The sequence below is a fragment of the Chrysemys picta genome, chromosome 17 (genome assembly GCF_011386835.1).
Source record: "Chrysemys picta bellii isolate R12L10 chromosome 17, ASM1138683v2, whole genome shotgun sequence".
NCBI lineage: Eukaryota > Metazoa > Chordata > Testudines > Emydidae > Chrysemys > Chrysemys picta.
In genome coordinates this window covers 18,051,772-18,069,655 of record NC_088807.1, presented here as the reverse complement: position 1 = coordinate 18,069,655, position 17,884 = coordinate 18,051,772, and the positions used below count along the sequence as shown (strand labels likewise).

Below are 17,884 nucleotides of genomic sequence, written 5' to 3'. Positions count from 1 at the left end.
GTGGTTTGGAAAGTGTTTTGACTGTGGGGGTAATGGAACACCTCCTAGCTGACCTACTCCTTGGTAATGATTTTTTCCATGTAGCCCAGGTTAAGGTATTTGCCCACAGCAAGAAGGAATTTCATGTTGGGACCCCCAAGGGGAAGGAGAAGGTCTCAAGAACTTCTGAGAGAATGGGAGAGGGTCTCCTTGATTACTCTCCAGCAGGGGGAAGCCACATGCTTCCAGATGGGAGGGTGATTGAGACCAACTCCTGCACTGCAGTTGGAGGTAACACCACATCAGGAAGGGATGGGGGTGTAATGCTGGCCAGGGAGAGAACTGTCCAGGTTGTTAGCTGCCAGAAGGTTGCAGATGAACCAGGGACAGACCCCGCTCCAGGGAGCAGAGAGAAATGTGTCCCAGAGGAGAGCCCAGAGAAGGGGCAGGGGATCTCAGAAACCACTGAGGTGGGTGAGGGTTCCTGTGACTCTATAACACAGGGAAGCAGGGTGCTTCCAAGTAGGGGAGGGGCTGAGACCAGAGGTGAAAGTAAGCCAGTATGGTCCAGTGCGGCATACCGGCAAGAGCCAGTACTCCGTGCCAGACCGGACCGACTTCCCCAGCCTGGCGATTTAAAGGGCCTGGGGCTCCCTGCAGCGGCAGAAGCCCCGGGCCCTTTAAAGCACCGCCTGAGCCCTGCTGCCGGAGTCCCGGGGTAGCGGCAGCAGGGCTCTGTTGGCAATTTAAAGGGCCCGGAGCTCCGCTGCAATAGCGGTGGCCAGAGCCCTGGGCCCTTTAAATCGCCCCTGAGCCCCGGGGTTCCCAGCCGCCTCTGTAGCTGGTAGATCCAGGGGTGATTTAAGGGCCTCAGAGCTCCTAGCCGCAGCTGGAGCCTCAGGGCCTTTAAATCTTGATTTAAAGATCCCGCCTCTTTTGGTTGAGGCCACGCCCCAGCTCAGGACTCCAGCGAACCGGTAAGTCCTTTAAGTTACTGTCACCCCTAGCTGAGACTAGCTCCTCTCCCGCAGAAGGCAACATGCCCTCAGGATCAGGGGCAGGAGAGTTGTTGTCACTGATTAAGGAAACTGTCCCAGCTGTTAGCTGGCAGAATTTTGCTGCTGAAAAAGGAACGGACCCCTTCCTAGGGAGCACAGAGAAATGTGTCTTATAGGGGGGCCCAGAGGAGGAAAACTGGGGTACGGGAATGTCTCCTCATTGGTCACTTGGGAGAGGATGCCCAGGACCGAATGGGTGAGACAGCATCTGTGCACCCAGGCACTCAGCCCACGAGCCAGGTTTTGAGAAGGAACTGTGTAACTGTCCAACTGGAGGGGAGCAGTCACACAGCTGACTTCTCACGGACAGAGAAAGGGGTGGCGGAGGGTACCCCGATCCAGGTCCCAGTTTGTCAGGATGCTATTTCTGACAAGGTTTTGGAAAGTAACTGTGTCTCTTTACATCAAGATACAGCTCCAACACCTGTGATAACAGGGGAGTTGAAACCAGGAAATTGCCAGGTGGTAGCTGGTGAGAATGCAAATACCTCAACTGACAGAAAGGAGGGTGTTTTCCTCCACACTGGTGAGACACAGGGAGCAGTTATGGAAAAGCTGCTAGGAAAAGATGCATCAAAGGATAAAGACCCCTAGCCCAGAGCGCACAAATCATAATTCTCTAGGAAAAGGAAGGATGGGAAAAGAGGGGAACACAGGGTAACCTCAAAAAGGGATGGGATTTTTTGCATATGTACTGTCCTGGGTTCAGGAGACAGCTCCCTGAAGGGTCAGTCAATATGCAGGATCCCCCTAAGCCGCTATCTTGCCAACCCCTGAGGTACCAAAATCCCAGAAACATGATTCAATAAGAACCCAGGAAGAAGGAAAATGAACAAACCAACCTCAGACCAGACTGTCTGAATAAAGGGTATCATAAAGATACTTGTAAATGCCCATCTATGATAAACAAAATGGTATTAATGTTAAATCTTGGATAAGAAATTTGATACTGATGTTAAACCTTACGGTACTACTTAGAATCATAGAAGATCAGGGTTGGAAGGGACCTCAGGAGGTCATCTAGTCCAACCCCCTCCTCAAAGCAGGACCAATCCCCTAATCAGCCCTCTCAAAGACTGAACTCATAACCCTGAGTTTAGTAGGCCAATGCTCCCTCCCCTTTAGGTAACCCATTTCAGTGCTTCCCCACCCTCCTACTGAAATAGTGTTTCCTAATATCCAACCTGGACCTCCCCCACTGCAACTTGAGACCATTGCTCCTTGTTCTGTCATCTGCCACCACTGAGAACAGCTCCATCTTCTTTAGAACCCCCCTTCAGGTAGTTGAAAGCAGCTATCAAATCCCCACTCATTCTTCTCTTCTGCAGACTAAATAAGCCCAGTTCCCTCAGCCTCTCCTCGTAAGTCATTTGCCCCAGCCCCCTAATCGTTTTTGTTGCCCTCCACTGGACTCTCTCCAATTTGTCCACATCCTTTCCGTAGTGGGGGGCCCAAAACTGGACACAGTACTCCAGATGTGGCCTCATCAATGCCGAACAGAGGGGAACGATCACTTCCCTTCATCTGCTGGCAGTGCTCCTAGTAATGCAGCCCAATAGGCCGTTGACCTTCTTGGCAACAAGGGCACACTGCTGACTCATATCCAGCTTCTCGTCTACTGCAATCCCCAGGTCCTGTTCTGCAGAACTGCTGCCTAGTCAGAACTGTAGCAGTGCCTGGGATTCTTCCGTCCTAAGTGCAGGACTCTGCACTTGTCCTTGTTGAACCTCATCAGATTTCTTTTGGCCCAATCCTCCAATTTGTCCAAGTTGGAGGCTGCCTCCCCCACCCCCTGCCCATGCAAGCAAACGCCTCCTCCACCGCGGGCAGCAGCAGCACCAAGCAGGTAGGGCTGGGTGGGGTCCCGGGGAAAGGGGCCACTCTGTGCTCCCGAGCTTCAGCTGTCCTGCCCCCTAGCACTGTGCTGGGAGGGGGGATCCTGCTCTGTGCTGGCTCCGCAGGGCCTGGGGGCAGGGCATGAGGGAGTGGGTCTTTGGGGAGGATGCTGGGGTGTGAAGGGTTTGGAGGTGCTGGGCAGTGGGGGAAGTTTGTGTATTTTGAGGTGCTAGGTAATGGGGGTCTGTTGGAATGCTGTGTAGTGGTGGTGGGGCTCTGGGGATGGGTACTGGGCAGTGGGGTGGGGCAGAGCTGTGTGTGTTGGGGTGCTGGGCAGTTGGTGGGTCTGTGGGAGGCGCTGTGTAGTGGTGGTGGTGGTGGGGCTGTGGGGAAGGGTGCTGGGCGGGGGGGTGAGGGAGATCTGCGTGTTGGGGTGCTGGGCAGTGGGGGGGTTTGTGTGAGGCTCTGTGTAGTGGTGGTGGGGCTGTGGGGAAGGGTACTGGGCAGTGGAGGGGGAGATCTGTGCGTGTTGGGGTGCTGGGCAGTGAGGATGGGGGGGTGCTGGGCAGTTGTGGTGGGGCTGAGGGCATGGGAGCGTTGAGCATCTGTGGTGGTGTTCATGGCACTGTGCATTTGTGGGGAGGGGGGCTGGGCATAGCGGGTCCAGAGGGTTCTGGGTGAGGGGGCTGTGTGGCATGGCATGGATCCACCCCCACCGGGAAGGGGCACGCCGGGAGCACAGGGCTCGGAGGGCCAGTGTGCGTCTGGCGACTGCTGGTTTGTAAACAGTGCACTGGGCAAAGCAGGGCGGCCCGTGACATGCCATGCCCCATTGCCCCTGCTGCCCCTCTCTCCAAGGACCAACCTCCCCACGCCATGCCCCATTGCCCCCATAGGGGCCCACAAATATGTTTGGAGCCAGGAACACAAAGACTTAATCCAGCCCTGGCTCTCCTTCCCTGAGACCTTCATCCTCCTCAACAGCACAGAGGTTGTCAGACCGGGGGTGGGACCGGTCCACTGTGTCCCGGAAAGTCCCATCTATGTACCTCTCTGTCTCCCTCAGCTCCTCCAGTTCAGCCACTCTGGTCTCCAAAGCCCGTACACGGTCTCTGAGGGCCAGGAACTCCTTGCACCGAATGCACACCTACGCCACTCGCCCACAGGGCAGGTAATCATACATGCTGCGTTGGGTGCAATCAACTGGACAGCCCCCACTCTGCTGCTGGACTTCTAAGATGTGAAGGTGCCGTGTTAACACATTGGCATCACACCCCCACCCCCAAACTCTCATCTAGACACAGCTTGAGCCGCAAAAAGCTGCTCCAGGGCAGGCAACCAAAGTGGCTAATTACTTTTGGAAAATGGAGGCCGCCACTCATGGTGGGCATTGGGGCGAAGGAGCAGGGTTGTTAGATCCAGGGATGGACGGTAGCAATGCCGGGGATGTGGAAGGGACGGCCTGATGCTGCGAGGGCTCCGAGCATGGAGCAGCGTAGCTACCAAGGACCAGGGCCGTCTTTACCCATACGCAAAGTACGCAGTTACATAGGGTGCCCTGCACAGCTGCGTGCTGCTCCAGCCCCTGCTCCGGCTCTTCCCCAGGGCCCCCGCGGCTGCTCCGCCCCTGCCCCGCCCCGCCCCCACTCCCCTGAGCTCTGCAGCAGGGCCGGGCCTGCACTCACCGGCGGGTGGAAGTTCAGAGACCCAGCCCCCGCCGCCGGTGAGTGCTGGGGGTGGTTCCCCCACACCCTCAAGCCAGCTCCTTCCCCCCACTCCCGCAGAGGCCTGGGGCTCCACACACGCACCCCGCAGGGGGGGCTGCGTAGGGCCCCAGAATAGCTAGGGATGGCCCAACCAAGGACTGATGTGTCTCTCAGACAGCCATTGTTCTGCGGGCTAGGCCAGGAGACCCTGTGCTGAGCAGGCATTTGAGAACAACCCCCAGCAGAGCACACAGGGCGTGCATGGAAGGAGACATGCAGTTGGCGCTCGGGATGGAAAGCAAGTAATCAGAGCGTCCCTCTGTTTCCCCCGGGGGTGATGTGGTAAATTATGCCTTGATTCACAGACTCTGACTGCACTTAGCACCAGGGCAAGGTGGCACCCCACAGTCTATCGGGGTAGATTTTCTCATGGGCAACAAGAGCTGGTTTTCCATGCTGTCCATGCCATAGCATAGTTTGCATTGATTCAATGTGTCACCCCCAATAGCCTTGTATGGACACTAGATGGCAGCTGCTTCTTCCTAGTGGTGCAAAGGATTATTGACTGATTTGCTATTTCACAAAGCCCTACGGGAAGGGAAATGTCTTTCGCAGGAAATTCTGCAATTTCAAAATGTGCTTTTGTTCCACATTTTGGGAGAATTTTAAAATTTCCAGTTACATGAAAATTTCCAAAATAAAATTTGTTTCAGGTCAGTCAGAAGGTTCTGGCTTAGTAACATCGAATTGTGTTGTTCCAGTTCAGAATGTTTTATTCTATATGTAACTTAGAACTTAATATGTAAGTATAATCCTATAGTATCATGGCTAATGTCCTTTATAATAGACTAGACTGGGAAATAAATTGGGAAAGAAAAAGTCTTTTCAGAAGGAAAAAGGAAACAACACAAAATTTCATCCAAACCGGCACAATCCCAGTTTCCATTTCAACGAAACTGCATTTTCCAATTGAAAACTGCGTCATGAGACATTTTTTGAGCAGCTGTATCATTTAGTATTAATTTTATGGTAGCACCTGGGAACTCCAGGCATGGACCAGCACCTCATTGTGGAAACCTTGAGGAAACTTCATGGTGCCTCTGCAGTCAGTACCCAGACAAAGTCACGTCCCCGTCAAGGAAATGTGGGGCCAGACCCCCAGCTGGCATAAAGCAGGATTGCTGCCTTGCAGTCAATGGGCCCTGGTTCCCAGCTGGTATCAAGTGGCCCCGCTCTGTTGGAGAGGGAATTTTGGTAATATGTGCCTCAGTTTCCCTCTGGGCTTTGCCTTGCTCTGCACGGTGTATAAACAGTTCTTGGGGCAGAGCGAGAGACTCGGGGTGTCAGGTGACGCTGCTGTCTGGGATGGAACCAATGGGTCAGTAAAGGCCTGGCAGAAACCGACCCAGATCAGTGAAGACGCTGGAAAGACAATGGGCTAGCAACCAACAAGCAAGAGGACGGGGATTTTCCCACCTCTCTGCAGGGAAGCCGGGCAAAGACCCCAGCTGGAGAACCGAGGGGAAAGGTGCCAGCTGGCTGGGGGAAGAACCGGCCTTTGCAGAGAGAGAGAGACAGACACACACACTGGGAACTCGGGGCAAAGGGACGTAGACAGAGCCACAGTGGTTTCCAGGGTGACATGGTTCAAGGCACCGAGGGCCAGGCTGAACTCTCTCTTATCTCTGCCTCTGACAGCCTGAACAGTGATTACACAGGTTGTGTACTGGGGGTGATGTGTCTTTGTCACCCCCAAGCAAAAAAATTGCCGCCCCGAGCTCCAAGAGGGCACCTGCCAAAGCCAAAAAAAAAAAAGGAGTCCAGAATGCCACCCCTTGAAATGCGTCGCACCAAGCACGTGCTTGGTTTGCTGGTGCCTAGAGCCAGCCCTGCAGACAATATCCTGGGCAAGGATCAATACACAGATGGGTTAGAATAAGCACAGTAAAATAGGTTCTGGCATGGCTCATACTTCCAGTCCTGCATTGCGCATACTTACAACTTACGGAGCCCGCTGGAAGCAGAGATGGAGGGGGAAGAGAGCGGTGCCAACCAGAAGGGAGGTCCTGATTCTGTTTACACTGTCTCGGAGACCCGACAAAGCCAAAGAAATGGGAAGTGGGGGTGGTATTTGTATTTTATACCCTTTCTTGTGGTAACAGCATGGCCATGAACCGTATTTGATTCTTAACCCTGATCCGCAGCATTTATTTCTTAATTCCTTATTTCTTAGTTCCTGTATGTAAATGCGGTCTAACGGCTTAGCCATTGCATGACAACCTAATTGCTAAAGGCCCCCAGGCCCCGTCTTGCAGAATCCTGTGGTGTGCTGGACCCATTCATGGTTACCTGTTTGTCTCTCAGGAGGACAGTGCAAAATAGCTGACCAGGGGCAGGTCATCTCCTTAGATCTACAGTGTTCAGCTACCTCCCAGCCTTCAGCATAACTCCCCCCACCAGCCATGGAAAATTGCTTTGCCAGAATTCTTTGGGGCCACTCTATTATTTATTCTTAATTTTCTAGTAGTGCTTAGGAGCCACAGGCATGGATGAGCACCTCATAGCGCTAGGCGCTGTACATTAGTTATTAGGTGTGTTATGGCAGCACCTGGGAGCCCCAGGCATGGACCAGTGTCCCATTGTTCTAGGTGCTGTACATGATTTATTAACTGTATTACGGTAGTGCTAACAGCCCCAGTCATGCCCCGAGACCCCAGTGTGCTAGGTGCTGTACAAACTCAGAACAGCTCCATCTCACCCCAGGATCTCCATCCCCCGGCCCTGAGAACGTCCAATACAGCAGAGCAACCTGCAAAGGCACATCTGGCACCGGCAGACCAGGTCCCACCTTGTGCCAAGGTCCGCTTCTGTCAGCTGAACTGTGACGGATACCGAGCTGGGCTCAATCTAGCTCACCTGTGTGTTGCTGCTGGTCATGTAGGTATTAGAATTCCAAACAGCTATTTGAGGTTTAGAGTTTATCGAGTACTTGTGAGTTGCTGGGCGCATTAATCTCACTTATAGCATCTGTACCCACAGTGTACAGGAATATTTGAGCGCAAGGGTGTAAATGAACAGACAGAAGAGAGACATTAACTAGTGGGAAGAGCTGATCTCTATCAGAAGGTGTCACGTCCTGCCCAACAAAAAAGGTCCATGGACATCTATGGAGCATTGTGGGTCGTTGGAGAGGATAAAAGCCATTGGTTGTTCTGCCCTCCCTCCTCCCCCACGAAGACGACTCATAAAAGTAGATTTCTTCAATTAGCGGAGTTTATACAAAGAAGGAAAGGGATAAATATCCCTGACAAGAAGCAACTGTATCTCTATGCTGCTTGGATTCTGGGGGGCAAGGTTTTCATGGCATAAGCAAGAGATCCCCAGCTGCTTAGCTTGGATTAGCCTTAAATGATACATAGAACTTGCTTATTATAGAAGCTTCTATGACCTTTGGAAATGTCAGATTGTAACTCCTTTGTATATCTATGTTCACTTGCTTTAACCTTGAATATAACTCTTGTGTTTCCTGTACATAGTTTATTCTGGGACTGGCTACAAGTGTTGTCTGTGGTGTGAGATCTAAGATGTTCTTGTCATGTTCTCTGAGCAGGCCCGGCCTCTAGTCACAGCCTGACTTTGCTTTATTGTAACAAAGCTTTGACCACAACTTTAGCCCAGGCCTCAGGCCTTATACCAGGCCTCTGATACAAGGGCTTATGTTTCAGGCCCTCTTTCTATTACACCTATTATATCAATATCCTCATTTAATGAGAGGTGCTCTAGTTCACTCATATTATTTAGACTTCTAACATTTGTATATAAGCACTTTAAAAAATTGTCACTTTTTACCTGTTTGCCATTACCTGATGTAACTGAATGGGACTCTTTTTCATTGACTGTTTCTCATCAGATCCTACCCATATTTTATCATCTTCCATCCTCTCCTCCTTACTAGGACATAGAGAATCTCCATTAATAGATCCTCCCCTAAGGGATGTTTCTTTCTGAACCACGTGCTCCTCCGCTCCTGTCGGCTTCCCCCAGCCCTTAAAAACTGCTCTAAAACCTTTTTAATGTTAAGTGCCAGCAATCTGCTTCCATTTTGATTTAGGTGGAGCCCATCCTTCCTGTATAGGCTCCCCCTTTCCCAAAAGTTTCCCCAGTTCCTAATAAATCTAAACCCCTCCTCCCTACACCATCGTCTCATCCACGCATTGAGACCCTGCAGTTCTGCCTGTCTAACTGGCCCTGCGCGTGGAACTAGAAGCATTTCTGAGAATGCCACCATAGAGGTCCTGGACTTCAATCTCTTAACTAGCAGCCTAAATTTGGTCTCCAGGACCTCTCTCCTATTCCTCCCTATGTCATTGGTACGTACATGTACCACGACCACCGGCTTCTCCCCAGCACGACACATCAGTCTATCTAGGTGTCTCGAGAGATCTGCAACCTTCCCACCAGGCAGGTAAGTCACCATGTGGTTCTTCCGGTCATTGCAAACCCAACTATCTATGTTTCTAATGATCGAATCCCTCATAACTATTACCTGTCTTCCCAATAACTGGAGTTCCCTCCCCAGCAGAGGTATCTTCAGTGCGAGAGGATACCACAACACCATCTGGAAGGAGGATCCCAACTATGGGATCGTTTCCCTCTGCTCCAGCTGGATGTTCTCCTTCCCTGAGACTTTCATCCTCCTCAGCAGCATGGAGGCCGTCAGACCGGTGGTGGGACTGTTCTACTGTCTCCCGGAAAGTCTCATGTATGTGCCTCTCTGTCACCCTTAGCTCCTCCAGTTCAGCCATTCTGGTCTCCAAAGCTGGTACACAGTCTCTGAGGGCCCAGAGCTCCTTGCACCGAATGCATACCTATGCCACCTGCCCATAGGGCAGGTAATCATACATGCTGCATTGGGTGCAATAAACTGCATAGCCCCCACTCTGTTGCTGGACTTCTAAGATGGGAAGGTCCAACATTGGCATCACACACACGCCCAAAACCCTCATCTAGACACAGCTTGATCCGCACAAAGCCCTGACCACCCGCCCTCTGAAAATCAGGCCACTCCAGGGCAGGCAACCAAATTGGCTAATTATTTTGGAAAATCGAGGCCGCCGCTCATGGTGGGCTTTGGGGCGGAGGAGCGGGATTGTTAGATCCAGGGATGGACGGTAGCGAGGCCGGGGATGTGGAAGGAACGGACCCAAGCTGCGAGGGCTCTGAGCATGGAACAGCGTAGCTATCAAGGACTGATGTGTCTCTCAGACAGCGATTGTTCTGCAGGCTAGGCCAGGAGACCCTGTGCTGAGCAGGTGTTTGAGAACAGCCCCCAGCAGAGCACACAGGGCGTGCATGGAAGGAGATACGCAGTTGGCGCTCTGGATGGAAAGCAAGTTATCAGAGCATCCCTCTATTTCCCTCAGGGTGATGGGGTAAATCATGCCTTGATTTACTGCTTTGACTGCAGTTAGCACCAGGGCAGGGTGGCACCCCACAGTCTATCAGGGATGCATTTCCTCCTGGGCAACAAGAGCTGGTTTTCCATGCTGTCCATACCATAGTATAGTTTGCGTTAACTGCAGTGAGATGCAATGTGTCACCCGCAATAGCCTTGTATGGACACCAGATGGCAGCTGCTTCTTCCTAGTGGTGCAAAAGTTAACTGGTTTGCTATTTCACAAAGCCCTACAGGAAGGGAAATGTCTTTCGCAGGAAATTCTGCTATTTCAAAATGTGCTTTTGTTCCACATTTTGGGAGAATTTTGAAATTTCCAGCAACATGAAAATTTCCAAAAATAAAATTTGTTTCGGGTGAGTCGGACCATTCAGTTTAGTAACATCGAATTGTATTGTTCCGGTTCGGAATGTTTTATTTGATATGTAAGTATAATCCTATAGCATCATAGCTAATGTCTTTACAATAGAATAGACTGGAAAATAAATTGGAAAAGAAAAAGTCTTTTCGGAAGGTGTTCAAGGTGAATAAGATCAGGCAGCTGTTCTGGCCATAGGTCCTGGCCGTGAGCTGGGCCACAAGGCTGTTTGGTCCGGAAAGCAGATGCCACTCGCTGTGCGCCGTGTATTTCCCATTTGGTGTAATCACTTCCTTTGGCTGGGAGGCCACGATGTTCCCGTTGGGCAGGTTGTACAGGGCACCGGACGGGCCAATTGTCTCTCTCATGTCTGCTAGGTGGCCACATTCTGGGGGTTGCTGCAGGTGATACGGGGCAGTGCGGCGGCGAAGGCGTATTTCTTGTTAACTCCAGCATAACTGAAAGAGGGCAGGACACAGAGGGTCTGAGCCAGGAGATGCCAAGTAAAAGGGAGAGAAAGGGGAATAGGAACCAAAAATACCCTCCCCCCCTCTGGGACCCATCTCCCCCTGCAGCCGCAGAATCAAGATGTTGCATAATCTAATGCAGGGGTCAGTGCATCCCTGGCATGCTGGGTGCTCTCTGCCCTCGTTAGGTGTCTCTAGTGCCTGGCACAACAGCAGCCCCCGGCTCTCAGGAGGGATCTGGGCAGAGCCGGGTACAGTGGGACCCCCTGACCTTGCTGGGTGTCCCTACAAGCCAGTGGGATCCAACCAGGCACATTCTCTGCTGCTCTTCACAGCTGGGTACGGGGGCAGGGAAGGACAGAGACAAACCCCAGGCCGGTCACTCACCGGTTCACATAATCCACGATGCCTCTGAGTGCAGCCGGGTTGATGCTCCCAGTGGTCTCTGGCCTGAAGCAGAGGAGAAGGGGCAGCAGCAGGAGTCCAGCCCTGAGCATCCGTCCCGGCACCTGCACAGGACCCCACAGCGTCAGCACCCCCAAACCCTGGGCACAAACCCAGAGCCACCAACCCACATCCCCTAGCCCCTGCTGTGCTACCAACAGTAGAGGGGGCAGGAGGAGCCCCCTGGGGCTCCATGGGGCAGCAGGCAGGGGGGGAAAAGGGGGCGTCAGGGTTTCCATGGGCAGGAGGAGGGGTGGCATGAAGCACTCCCCTGATGCTCCGTTGGTCAGGGAAGGTGGGAGTCATGGGGGACTTCTTTTGGGTTCCATGTGGAAGGGGACATGGGGGGCAGGAGGCTCCCCTAGGCTTCCATGGCACAGGGGTAGTGGGGGGCAAAGGGGACTCACCTGAGGCTCTATGAGGTAGGGGACCGTAGCAGGTGGGAGCTCCAGGCATGAACCAGGGATCCCATTGTGCTGGCTCCACTTCTGAGGAGTGGCGTGTGAGGTCTCTGCAGAAGAGGAGAGAACGTCGTAAGGCCAACGCCTCCCACCCTCCCACCATCAATGGCTACACCTGCGAGACAGGCAATCGCATTTGCAAACCCAGGGTCGGACTTGCTTCTCAAGTGAGATACCATAAAAACAAATACACCCAGAACACAGGGCAACACTAACTGAACACTCGTCCGTCCAAGTTATGGGAGAATCCAAAAACAATGGTAATGTCTGGGAGCCGTCAGTCATGGGCCAGGACCCAATTGTGCTCCCTGCTGTATATTATTTATTAGGTGTATTACGGTAGCTCCTAGGAGAACCAGTCATCCCCTGAGACCGCATTGTATTAGGAGCTGTACAAACTCAGAGCAGCTCCATCTCACCCCAGGATCTCCATTCCCCCAGCCCTGGGAACGTCCAATACCACAGAGCAACCTGCAAAGACACAGCAGATGATTCCTCCATTGTAGTTGTGACGCTGGCAGACCAGGTCCCACCTCGTGCCAAGGTCCGCGTTTCTCAGCTGAACTGTGAGGAATACCGAGCTGGGCTCAGTCTGGCTCACCTGGGCATTGGTGCTGGTCACGCAGGTATTAGAATTCCAAACAGCTGTTTGGGGTTTAGACTTTATCGAGTGCTTGTGAGTTGCTGGGCGCATTAATCTCACTTATTAATCTCTACCCCATAGTGTTCAGGAATATTTGAGCATCACAGTACGAATCACCAGACAGGAGAGAGACATTAACTAGTGGGAAGGGCTGATCTCCAACAGAAGGTGTCACATCCTACCCAACAAGAAAGGTCCATTGACACCAATGGAGCATTGAGCATGGTTAAGGAGGACAAAGGCCATTGGTTGTTCTGCCCTCCCTCCTCCCCCAAAAGACGAGTCATGTAAGTGGATTCCTCCCATCAGTGGAGTTTTCACAAGGGAGGAAGGGGATGAAAATCCCTGACAAGAAGCTACTGGATCTCTATGCTGCTTGGACTCTGGGGAACAAGGTTTTCAAGCCATAAGCAAGAGATTCCCAGCTGCTTAGCTCTGGTGAGCCTTAAAGGTGACATAGAGCTTGCTTATTAGAGAAGCTTCGGTTACCTTTGGAAATTTAAAGTTGTAACTCCTTTGTGTATCTATGTTCGCCTGCTTCAACCTTCAAAATAACTCATGTTTCCTGTTCCTAGTTAATCAATCTTAAGAACCCATTTCTTTATGTACACCTATTAGCCTCCCATGCATGGTCCAAGCTAAGAAGCAACACACCCCTGGTAAATCTTATACGCCAATGCCATTATATCTCTAGCAAGTATAAACGTGCCTGTGAGACAGTCATAGATCATAAGATCAGGTCAGGGCTCAACACCCTCTCGCCCAAGGACATAAAAATTCTGTCGCAGGTGACTAATAGATTGTTTCGCTGTTTGAAAAGGCTGCCTGGGTGTCCCGCTGTCTGGAGCAGGTCACGACCGTGAGTGCCGACTACAGGGCAGACTGTCAGAGAACCGGGCAGGCACCCCAAGCTGCTGGTGTGTTCTATAATTAGATTTCACCAAGCCAGTAACAAAGATGAACTCCTGGATCACTGTCCCCGTCTTACCATGGAGTCACAGACAGTCCCCTTAGCCTCTCCCAGACAAACTGGGCTTTGTGATAAAATGGTCACTTACACCAAACATCACATCAAGTTGCTCCCATTCCCAAGAGACCAGTCAGTTAGCCCAGATCATCAGGTACTCCAAATCTTACACCAAAGACAACGCTGGCAGTAAACTAACTAAAGGTTTATTAGCTGAGAAAAGGGAGTGATCGTTACCGAGAGGTAAAGCAGATAAAATATATGTACAGAGGAGCCGCAGTTTGTAATTCCAAATAGTAGCAGTGATGTAATAAACTGCCAGTTTCTCAAAAGTCTTTTCAGGGAACCCAGATCGTCTCTGGGAATCTCCACTTTGCATCTGGTGCACTTCCCTGTAAGAGACCAAACAGTCCAGATCTGTTTCCTTGAATCCATCTTTATAGCTTCTTCTCACAGAAAACGAGCTGTCAGGGTCACTACCCACGTGGGCTCTTCCTTTGATGATGAAACGTGAGAAATGCATTTTAAGCCTCCCATCATCATATACAAAGACCACTCGCCTTGAACCTAGCACTTTTCTGTTCAAGTTCTTCATTTGCATTCCACAAGACTTCGTTTGGTGGGTTATTTCATTACAGGGGCACACGCAAGGTAAACGTTTGCTACTGCATTATAACGGGATACAGATACGTGAAAATAATGCAGGTAACATCCCACGAGTTTTCAGGATTTAAACACGAAACACACTGGTGTACATTTAACAATCACTTTGATCTACACGAACACACAAGTGAATTGGCCTGGCGCTCTGCCAGGAGCTGGCACCTGGTCTGCCAGCATCACAGTGGGGTTACTGCAAATATTCCCTGGGAGCATTGAGCCCTGCAGGAGTCTGTCTGGGCTGGAGTCACTGCAGGCAGGGCCGGCTTTAGGCCAATTCCCCCGATTCCCCAGAATCGGGCCCCGTGCCTAAAAGGGCCCCTTGCCTTAGGCGCCTTTTTAATTTTTACATTTTTTTTACTCACCCGGCGGCGGCACTTCGGCGGCAGGGGGTCCGCTCCGGGTCTTCGGCGGCATTTTGGCAGCGGGGAGGGGGGTCCTTCAGTGCCGTGGAAGACCCGGAGCCAAGTGAAGGACCCCCGCCGCCAAAGTGCCGACGATGACCCGGACCGCCGCCGGGTATTCGAATCGGACCCGCAGGTCCTAAAGCCGGCCCTGACTGCAGGCAGCCATGGATATAAACAGGGGAGGCCGATGCCAAAGGCCCAGTCTCAGAGGCCACGGGCCTATCTCTGTGGAAGTGTGTGGGTCCTTGGGGCCCAGCCCACTAAAAGGGTCGCTCCCTTGGGACTGGGTCCAGGCTGGGGCATAGACCAGCCCCCGTGGATCTGTGACTGTAGTAGCAGAGGGCATTTCCTGACTGCACCAGGAGTATTTTGTGATGAGTCATGCACAGCAGTAAAACCAAGGTCGCCCCAAGGGAGCAGCAGTGAGAAACGGCGGCTGGTCACCTCTGGAGGAAGCAGCTGGTGGGGCTGTGCAGAGAGAGGCGGTGAAAGGTTGGGAAGTGGAGGAAGGCGCACCCGCTGGAACTGCTCGAGAAAGGACAAGAACCAGAGTCCAGTCCCGGATAGGGCTCCTATCTCTGTCTCCTCCAAGCTGGCCTTGTTTTTTGGTTCTAGTACACTGGGTCCGTCATCTACACAGGATGTTCCCAAGAGCGCTCAAGAATCTAAAAAAATCTGATTTCTACTATCCCGTTCTGGACAGAATTATTGTAGTGCTTGATAGACGATTCACCGCCAACTCCAGTTGGCTTTCTGCACTAACTGCTTGTGATCCAAAGAATAAACATGTTCTTGATGATGAGAAACTAAAAATAATTGCAGATCACTATGGATCAGCGGCACCAATTTTGGCAATGTGGATGCAGAAGTCGAAGTTTTTGTGCCAATATTTGCACTTAACTTAAATAACTCTTCCCCCTCCCTGGTATTTATCCCTCTGATGTATTTATAGAGAGCAATCGTATCTCCCCTCAGCCTTCTTCTGGTTAGGCTAAACAAGCTGTCAAGGCTGGATCCCCACTTTGTACTTTAGGGTACAAATGTAGGGGCCTGCATGAAAACTTCTAAGCTTAACTACCAGCTTAGCTCTGGTTCCGCTGCCACCATAAATTTTCCCTCTCTGGGAAGCCTTGAAAAACCTTCACCAATTCCCTGGTGAATACAGATCCAAACCCCTTGGATTTTAAAACAAGGAGAAATTAACCATCCCCCCTCCTTCCTCCCACCAACTCCTGGTGAATCAAGATCCAAACCCCTTGGATCTTAAAACAAGGAAAAATCAATCAGGTTCTTAAAAAGAAGGCTTTTAATTAAAGAAAAAAAGTTAAAATCATCTCTGTAAAATCAGTATGGAAATTAACCTTACAGGGTAATCAAACTTAAAGAGCTCAGAGGACTCCCCTCTAGTCTCAGGTTCAAAGTACAGCAAACAAAGATAAACACTCTAGTAAGAGGTACATTTACAAGTTGAGAAAACAAAGGAAAACTAACACGCCTTGCCTGGCTATTTACTTACAAGTTTGAAATAGGAGAGACTTGTTTAGAAAGATGTGGAGAACCTGGATTGATGTCTGGTCCCTCTCAGTCCCGAGAACAAACACACTCCCAAACAAAGAACACAAACAAAAGCCTTCCCCCCCCCCAAGATTTGAAAGTATCTTGTCCCCTTATTGGTCCTTTAGGTCAGATGCCAGCCAGGTTACCTGAGCTTCTTAACCCTTTACAGGGAAAAGGATTTTGGAGTCTCTGGCCAGGAGGGATTTTATAGTACTGTACACAGGACAGCTGTTACCCTTCCCTTTATAGTTATGACACAAGCCAAGCTTGTTCTCTCATAAAGTAGGTTTTCCATTTCTCGGATCATCCTAGTAGCCCTTCTCTGCACCTCTTCCAGTTGGAATTCATCTTAAACATGGGAGACCAGAATTGCACACAGTATTCCATATGAGGTCTCACCACTGCCTTGTACAATGATACTAACACTTCCCTGTCTCTACTGGAAATGTCTTGCCTGATGCATCCTAGAACTGGATTAGCCTTTTTCATGGCTGCATCACATTAGCAGCTCATAGTCATCCTGAGATCAACCAATACACCCAGAAAAAAGAACAGGAGTACTTGTGGCACCTTAGAGACTAACACATTTATTTCAGCATAAGCTTTCATGGGCTACAGCTCACTTCTTCAGATGCACCCAGGGCTTTCTTCTCCTCTGTCGCTTCCAACTGGTAAATCCCCCACTGATAGCAAAAATTCTTGTTGTTAGTCCCTAAATGCATGACCTTGCACTTTGCATTATTAAATTTCATCCCATTTCTATTACTCCAGTTAATAAGGTCATCCAGATCTTCTTGTAGGATATTCCGGTCCTCCTCCATATTGGTAATACCTCCCAATTTTGTATCATCCACAAATTTTATTAGCACAATCCCACTTTTTGTGCCAAGGTTATTAATAAAAATGTTAAATAAGATTGGTCCCAAGACCGATCCACTAGTAACCTCCCTCTAGCCTGACAGTTCACCTTTCAGTATGACACATTGTAGTCTCCCCTTTAACCAGTTCCTTATCCACCTTTCAATTCTCATATTAATCTCGGTCTTCTCCAATTTAACTAATAATTTCTCATGTGGAACTGAGTCAAATGCCTTACTGACATCCAGGTAGATTAGATCTACTGCATTTCCTTTGTCTAAAAAGTCAGTTATCTTCTCAAAGAGGGAGATCAGGTTGGTCTGGCATGATCTACCTTTTGTAAAACCATGCTGCATTTTATTCCAGTGATTCTGAAAAAGATATGGAGATCATGGTGGAAAATCAGTTCAACATGATCTCCCAGTGTGATGGTGTGACCAAAAGAGCTAATGTGATCCTGGGATGCATAAACAGGGAATCTCGAGTAGGAATGGAGATTATTTTACCTCTATATTTGGCACTAATGCAACTGCTGGTTGTCCAATTCTGGTGCCCACAATTCAAGACAGATGTAGATAAATTGGAGAAGGGTCAGAGAAGAGCCACAAAATGATTCAAGGATGAGAAAACCTGCATTATAGTGAAAGACTCAAGGAACTCAATCTATTTAGCTTAACAAAGAGAAGGACAAGGGATGACTTGGTTACAGTCTATAATTACCTACATGGGGAACGAATATTTAATAATGGGCTCTTCAATCTAGCAGAGAAAGGTCTAACACAATCCAATGGCTGGAAGTTGAAGCTAGACAAATTCAGACAGGAAATAAGGTGTAAATTTTTGATAGTGAGAGTAATTGAATATTGGAACAATTTACCAAGGATCATGGTGGATTCTCCATGACTGACAATTTTTCAATCAAGATGGGATGTTTTTCTAGAAGATCTGCTCTAGGAATTATTTGGGGGAAGTTCTCTGGCCTGTGTCATAGATGATCACAATGGTCCCTTCTGGCCTTGGAATGTAAG

General features: G+C 50.3%; 2 long non-coding RNA genes across 3 annotated transcripts; one reads left to right on the top strand and one right to left on the bottom strand.

The window, feature by feature from the left end:
• Positions 1-2,639: 2,639 nt before the first annotated feature.
• Positions 2,640-8,110, top strand: LOC135976370 (uncharacterized). Of its 2 annotated transcripts, none has more exons than XR_010593516.1 (2): positions 2,640-2,883; positions 7,343-8,110. It is a non-coding gene; the product is annotated as an uncharacterized LOC135976370 (long non-coding RNA). The 2 variants fall into 2 exon arrangements; XR_010593515.1 differs by lacking the exon at positions 2,640-2,883 and adding an exon at positions 3,537-4,044.
• Positions 8,111-10,766: 2,656 nt separating this feature from the next.
• Positions 10,767-12,652, bottom strand: LOC135976322 (uncharacterized). The gene is made up of 3 exons (XR_010593479.1): positions 11,711-12,652; positions 11,247-11,368; positions 10,767-10,850 (listed from the first exon to the last, which is right to left on the bottom strand). It is a non-coding gene; the product is annotated as an uncharacterized LOC135976322 (long non-coding RNA).
• Between the last annotated feature and the right edge of the window lie 5,232 nt (positions 12,653-17,884).